The sequence below is a fragment of the Sinocyclocheilus anshuiensis genome, unplaced genomic scaffold, assembly GCF_001515605.1.
Source record: "Sinocyclocheilus anshuiensis isolate Anshui unplaced genomic scaffold, SAMN03320099.WGS_v1.1 scaffold1518, whole genome shotgun sequence".
NCBI classification, from domain to species: domain Eukaryota; kingdom Metazoa; phylum Chordata; class Actinopteri; order Cypriniformes; family Cyprinidae; genus Sinocyclocheilus; species Sinocyclocheilus anshuiensis.
Genome location: NW_015548194.1, coordinates 158,187 through 166,099, shown reverse-complemented (window position 1 = coordinate 166,099; position 7,913 = coordinate 158,187). Strand labels below are relative to the sequence as shown.

General features: G+C 39.6%; 2 long non-coding RNA genes across 2 annotated transcripts in view; one reads left to right on the top strand and one right to left on the bottom strand.

The window, feature by feature from the left end:
* On the bottom strand, positions 1–5,102 carry LOC107653150 (uncharacterized). The gene is made up of 2 exons (XR_001630189.1): positions 4,991–5,102; positions 1–338 (listed from the first exon to the last, which is right to left on the bottom strand). It is a non-coding gene; the product is annotated as an uncharacterized LOC107653150 (long non-coding RNA).
* Positions 421–7,913, top strand: part of LOC107653153 (uncharacterized) — a 16,766-nt gene continuing 9,273 nt past the window's right edge. Inside the window, exon 1 of the long non-coding RNA XR_001630191.1 lies at positions 421–433. This is a non-coding gene — a long non-coding RNA (uncharacterized LOC107653153). The remainder of the gene's footprint in view (positions 434–7,913) is intronic.

Below are 7,913 nucleotides of genomic sequence, written 5' to 3'. Positions count from 1 at the left end.
GCCTTCATATGCTCACATGCTCCTCCTATTATTATTATTACAAAGGACTCCATCACAACGTGATCCATTACTCCTCCTCATGAACTAGGAATGTGAATGACTAATTAACAATAAAAATAACATCAATCTGGTCTTCAGAAATGGTAAAGATGATCTTTTGAGGGAAAGAGATAAAACGAAGACTAAAAAAATAAAATGCTACAAATGTTAGCTAAGTGGTTCTGGTTGTGAAAGACAGAAGATGAAGATGTTTTTCTGTACAGGATCAGAGCTGCTCTTCTCTCCTCCGGATGAAGGGATGAACTCTGAGCCGTGGAGGAGCGCACTGGACTTCAGCTCTGTGAAAGAAGCCACAGCAAACACAGTTACTATCCATATCTCCACAGCATCCTCACACATCAAACTCACAGTCACGAGGAGAGCGGGGTAAGATGTGCCACTCTTACTAAAGCTAAGAGAACAGATGAGACTAGTACCTCCTGAGCCACAGAAAGATGTGCTCTACAGTATAAACGAATTCATGGCACTATCACACTGTCACTCATGTCAAGTTAAGGAATACAGATTACATTTAAAAATTCACATATATATATTTATCAAGGCCTGTTAATTTAATGTGGTAATTTGGCATGATTAATTATATAATGAAAAAAATAATAATAACACTTCAAAATGATTAAAGCAGTGCCCCATCCAGACCTGTCTGTCATCTTACACTGATGATGCAGGATGACTAACTTCATATTTATTGAACTATCGAGTAAAATCAGTATCAATCCATCATGTAGTCAATGTTGTGTTACATTTTAGACACAGTATTGTCAAGTATTGTGTTTTGCTCAATTTCACAAACGAAAATAGTTTTCACGCATGAACATTTTCTGTGTGTTTCGTTGTAAAAGCGAAACTACTTTGTTTGTTCTTCCAAAAGAGGACACGAGTAAAAATCGACGCATTTCAGAAAGGCGGGGCATAGAGGAGAAACAATAATGAACAGTATGTGGAAAATAATGTGTTTTTTTTACCTTAAACCACATAAACACATTTCATTACACCAAATACACAAAATAATGTTCTTTTTAGCAGCATCATATGACCCCTTTAAAGTCAGTGTAAAGGCAATTCAGAGAATTGTTTCTAAACACATGATAAATGTTAGAAATTTATTGCTGAAACATGTTACAAAGACTGTGAGCTATGTAGTACTGAATTGTGGAGTTAGAACAGTTTTTCACCATTTCTGTGTTCTGTGCTGAAATCATGACTCGATGACACACTGGAGACACTGAGCACGGCCTCTACTCTAACACTATAAGAGGTGCGCTCGACTTGAAGCAGCGCTGTGCAGACCGATCGGTGTCTGACATCAAAGTACCGCGAGAGCTCTAGAGAGCAGACGCTCCTTATGCTTTCGAATCGCTCTCGCGGTACTTTGATGTCAGACACCGATCGTTCTGTGCAGCGCCGCTTCCAGTCGAACACGTCTTAATAACTTTAGCGCATTAGCATCAGTGGTTCGCCCACTCAATCATGAGTTACTGTCATTACCATAGTTACTACAGCCTACAGTTTGCTAGCTAGCTCTGCCTTCGTCACGTAAATGCATATTACCTGGTTGCGATCATTTACAAAACAGCTCAGTCTCCTTATTTAAATGAAGCTGCTAGAGGTTGTAGAGGTATTTGACAGTAGCGAGAGACGCCAGGCAGTTTTCCCGCGAGTGGCCGTGGTTTCAGCGCAGACAGCGTGTTGAGAGCAGACAATACTGCTTATTTTTTCAAGATTTTGATACCTCGTTTAATTTACTTGCCGTTTTTTTAATCATTCAAATTTGGCTGGGTGGTTAATAACACATTTTTCTGTGGTGTGACGAACTCAGTACACATTTAATAGTGCCTTACACGGACTTTAACAAATGAGTTGAATGAATGATTCAATGACTCACTCATGAAGACAGTGACTTGCTGCCAAGTACTGGAGGTTTTATTTTAATATTTATTATTAAATAAAAAAATAATACCCATTCATCATATTTTCATTTATGCAATGTTGAGTCAAAATATTTTTTAAAGCTACTTTTTTGTAACGTCTTCTTCGATGCAGTGACTTTAAACGATCGTTTGGAGAGTAATTTCTCAGCCAAAACTAATGTGCGATTAATAAGATTAACTTATCAGCACATTATGTAATCAGATTAAAAATTGTAATCACTTGACAACCCTACTATTAGCTAATACACTGACCTAGTGTTATTTTCCTGCACATTATTTAAATTTTCATAAAGCAGCCAGGATGAAATATTCAGATCATTATTGAAATATTCATATTTCATTGGCACATCTTACCCCGAAGCACAATTGATAAACACTTCAGCCAAATCATTTCCATGATTTTTTTCCACTGATAATACATTTGATATTTTGGTGCTGGATACATTTTCTCACGCTTATTTTACCTGATGAGACCTTTTTAAATATATATGGTCACATGACACAAATCATGCTGTCTGGTAGACTGAGTTGTCACCCCTCTTTTTGGACTAGTGAACAAAAACAGTGTGCAAGTACCTCATAAAGACTTTAATCTTAAAAAACTGATGATCCTGCACTCAAAACTAGCTGCTGTTTGAAAAATGGCAGGAATGTTTGGACGTTCAGCAGAGGTGCAGAATGGGTTTACCATGATGAAGCTTCATACCGTCAAACTGAATATGATGTACTGTATCGCTGTTGAATGCTCAGCTGATGAAACACTAGAAATGACTCTGTATCTTCATCCCTCACAGCCTGATTTTCACAGGTTGAAATGAAACATCTGAGCCCTGCTGCCGCCCTCCTCGGCTGGTATCGAGTACAGTCAGCCGTGCTCTAGATCTGAATACATTTCCTGCAGATATTCTGGCCTGTGAGCAGCGGCAGAGCTGTGATATTTCTAATCCCGAAACAGCACAGTCGCCCACTGCTGACACATCCGGAGGGAAGCACATCAGCAGCTACCTGTCCTCAGCGCTGAGAAGCACCTTTAATCTCTCAGTGGAGCTCATTGATTCCTGGGGGTGAAGGTCATGCTGGAGACGTGACAGCGCTCATATGAGCACTACAGCACTTCCTCTCAGCACTGCACCTGTTCATTATGAGGTCCTGGAACAACGACTGCTGATGGACACTAGATGGCTTAAAATCAATGATGCCACCTACACTGCACACAGAGTGATATCAGGCACTCTCAGTCTAGGATGCTTTCATTATTCTATAATTATAAGGTCATTAAAAAGTTATGAAATTTGGCACACTGATAGAGGACAGTCTGAACATTAACCACAGCAAATTTGGAGTCTCCAACTCAAACCCTCTAGCACCACCAACTGTCCAAATCTGCACTCACATTTATGCTAATAACTTTTGAACCAAAAGGCTAAAAACAATTTTTGATTTAAAAAAAAAAAAAAAAAAAAAACCTCTTCGATTGTTACTCTGATTTTCACACAAATCAAATCAGATCATTTTCAGACCAAAAATGTATGGAATTCAAGTTTAGTAGTAAAGAGCACACAGAAATGAACTTGAGGAATTCTCTCTTCAACGCTTTAGCGTATTTGGTGTGTATGATAACCATGACTTGTGAGTACCTGCACAGTTTCAGCACAGTGCCACCTAGTGGTCAGGAGATATGAAAAATATTTTTGCTCATAACTTCTGAACGGTTTGGCCAAAAGTCACAAGACTGGTCTCTTTAGATTTGGTGCGACATACAAAGCTGAACCATACCCAATTTTCCCATGTCAGCCATTTTAAACGGTGTCATAAAATGCTATATTTTACAAATGTATTGGTGTGTCATTACAAAACTCGGTATGTGTCATTGCCACCACGCCCTGAAGGTACTCAAAAAGTTTCAGGCCAAAATTATAATGAATTTTTTAAAAATGCTAATAGCTTTTGATTAGTTTTGCCTATTATAAATGCCACTGGTCTTGGCAGATTCCTTGGATCATGCTGAGAACATCAATACCAATTATCCCATAATCGGCCAAACTTCCTGTCCGCCATTTTGATTTATGCTGAAAACCAACTTTTTTTAACTCCTCCTCGGACAACAACAAACAAACAGTCTGTTTGTCCGGTTTTTCACCAAATTTGGCTCAGATCATCTTCAGACCATGGCGGCAAAAAGCATTTATGTATTTTGTTTTGAAAATCCAAACTGCTATCATTTCACCAATCAACAATTCTGATGGCATGATGAAAACATGATTCTGAGGCTGTATCTCTGCAAAGCATCGACATATTGACAAAAACCTGTGTGTCATTGTCACCTCACACTGACCACACAACACCAATTTGACAACAGCGCCACCTATTGGTCAAACATAATAAGCAATTAATTCATATAACAATTGATTGGATTTATGACTTTTTTGCCTTGATTCATCTATAAACGTCTTTGATTACTCATTTTTGCAGTTGGTCTAATGTTCCTAGCCATGCTTGCTTAGCTCCTCATCTTGCCTCTGTTGTGCTTGCTTCCTTAATTGTCACTTGCAGCTATATTTATAATAAATACTAATATTTTTCTAATTCTAATTAATTATTTTATTAGGTAGCAGTGATTAGCAAAAAAACATTCACTACAGTACTAAGTGTTTTCTATTTCAAGGATGATGCAAGTCAGGGACTCAACATTATCAAATAATACTACTACTTGATTTTTCATGTAGAGATCATAAATTTAATTCAAAGGTGTATGAGGATCCTCTAAAATAAGAGTCAGAACCAGTTCAGCACAAATGAGTGTTACCATGAGAAGCACACAGAGCAGACCCAGGACAGAGGAAAAGAAAGAAACAAACACAAAAGGAGAGATGAATACAAGAAAAAGAACAAACAAAAAGGGAGAAACGACAGGCTCCGGGTCGAGGAGGAGGAGGAGCTGCCAGGTTGGAGCAGGAGGAGCCGGTTGTCAAGAGTGGTGCTTGTTGCCATGTGCTTACCTGTCCTTCAGTCCTCGTCCTCGGCGAGCTCCGTCTCTTTGTGGACCACCACGCGAGTGACGGACATGTCAGGGTGCTGCTCTTTGGCCTCCTTTATAGCCTGGGCCAACGCCTGACCCCGCCCACAGTAAACCAACACAAACAAACAAAAGCAAACAAAAGATTTAAAGGAAAAAATGAACAACCCAACACAAGAATGAAAACACAACACAGATGATGGGAAACATACATGCACGTGAACGCCTGATGCTGGGACCTGCGTGAACGTCTCTCAGTCTACAGTCATGGCCAAAAGTTTTGGCACTGACATAAATTTTGTGTTTTGCAAAGTTTGCTGCTTAAGCTGTTGTGGTGTTCATTCAAATGGTTTCTAGATTATTGTGTAGAGTGATCAGATGCACTTTAAATAATTGCTAAAAGCTTCATTGGCCAAAAAATGAACTTTTCACAAAAACAAATTTCACTGTTTTGATCCTGACACAAAATGACCAGCTAACATTAACCGACTAACCATATCAGCAGCACATGTGAAAGTGTGAATGAGCACTAGTCAGGTTAATCACCATCATACTAATTAGATTGTAAGAGCTGACTGATTGCTATAAAAGGAGGGAAGAAGCGCACAGTGAGGCCAAGACTTTTGGACAACGGCCTGGTGTCAAGAAGGGCAGTAAAGAAGCCACTTCTCTCCAAGAAAAATCTCAAGGACAGACTGAAATTCTGCAGGAAGTACAAGGATTGGACAGCAGAAGACTGGTGCAAAGTTATTTCCTCTGATGAAGCTCCCTTCCAACAGTTTGGGACATCTGGAGAATCGATTGTTCGGAGAAGAAAAGGTGAACGCTACCATGAGTCCTGTGTTGTGCCAACAGTGAAGCATCTTGAGACCATCCATGTGTGGGGTTGCTTTTCAACCAAGCGAGTGGGCTCTTTCATAATTCTGCCCAAAAACACTGCCATGAATAAAGAATGGTATCAAAACGTCCTGCAAGAGCAACTTCTTCCAACAATCCATGAGCAATTTGGTGATGATCTGTGCATTTTCCAGCATGATGGAGCACCATGTCACAAAGCAAGAGTGATAAAGAAGTGGCTCGAAGATCATTACATTAAAATGTTGCATCCGTGGCCCGGCAACTCCCCGGATCTCAATCCCACAGAGAACCTGTGGTCAGTCCTCACAAGGTGAGTGGACAAGCAGAAGCCCACAAATTGTGATCAACTCCGAGAACTAATAAGGCAAGAATGGATCACCATCAGACAGGATTCAGCCCAGAAGCTAATATCCAGCATGCCAGAGCGAATTGCAGAAGTTTCGAAGAACAAGGGTCAACACTGTAAATATTGACTCATTATACTTTTATGCCAATAAAAGCATTTAAAACTTATGATATGCTTATCATTGTTTTTCAGTACACCATAGACACATGTGGAAAAATAATCTACAAATACTGAAGCAGCAAACTTTGCAAAACACAAAATGTATGTCACTGCCAAAACTTTTGGCCATGACTGTATGAGGATGGCAAATGTCACATCGCTATGGTAACCTGTGTGCATGTTCCCGACCTATCAGAAGCTGTGTGCATATGTGCGTCATACGACACAGACAGACAGAAATACCTCACGGTTAAAACAAGCACCTGTCGTCCTGCGTCTGTGGAGCTGAGGATCATGAGCTCCTCCACACTACAATCACAGCTGCACACTGCGACTTTCTCAACTTAACGACTTTTGCTCGTCAGACTGTACAATATGAACCCAGTGAGATACTGAATAAACGCTAAGAAAAATGTCAAGAAATCAGACATATTTTAGGTTAGACTGTACGTAGGGTAACATGATGATATTAGATTATGAATGATTAAAAAGTCTTTACTGAGAGACTGGCTGACTTGCGTTATAGCAAAAGTTTATTATTGCATGTTTTAAAGCTTTGCCAGTTTAAACTTTCAAACAATTTTACTCACACTCTGTCCTGACATGCAAAGAAAGCACAACAGCACGTGAGTTTTCTTTTGTGTAATATTGCACTTAAACTGTCAAAAACACAAAGTTTACATAAACACAGTTGTCTCTGTCTTAAGTGATGTGTGTGAATATACTAGATCAGTGCATTCGGTCTTAAAGTGACAGCAGCCTAATAAACCTGCTGCTGTCTGTACCGTTAATGTGATGAGAGTGTGAGAGAGTGTGTGTGTGTGTGTGTGTGTGTGTGTGTGTGAGTGAGAGAGCGTGTGTTACCTTCGTGATGTGTGTGGTGGTGGTGGTGCAGAGCGATTCGGAGGTGATGGTTTGAGCTGTCATGAGCACACCTGGCTCCCCGTCTCCATTACCATCCAGCTGTCAATCACAGACAGAACAAACAAACACAAACGCTCTCAGCACTCTGACAGCAACACAGCTGCGTGATTCTGCATTAATGCCAACAGTTTTAGTCAATGCTGGTGAAGGTGTCAGAATTATGAGCAGCTTGACAGGATAGTTTCAAAGCAGTTCAATGACAGACAAGCCACTCTTTTGAAATAGTAGAACTAAACTACAAGATACTGACAAAACATAGTGAACCACATTAAAGCTACCTCATGGGGAAATATATTTGTGCTTTTTTCAGTTGCTTACAAACATTTGAATGTCTAAAGTTTAATAAAACTGTAATCAGCACAAACTGTGCTACAATATGTGAGCAGCATGTATGTATGTGGTTGTGTTTTTGAGAAAACGTTTATGCGTGCTTAGTGAAAAACTACAATTTTAAAGGGGTCATATGATGCTTTTTTGTGTTATTGCATTATTTTGTGTATTTGGTGTAACAGAATATGTTGACATGCTTTAATGTTCAAAAGACACATTATTTTTCAAATACTGTACATTATTGTAGGTCCTCTATGCCCCGCCTCTCTCAAACGCTTCGTTTTCTACA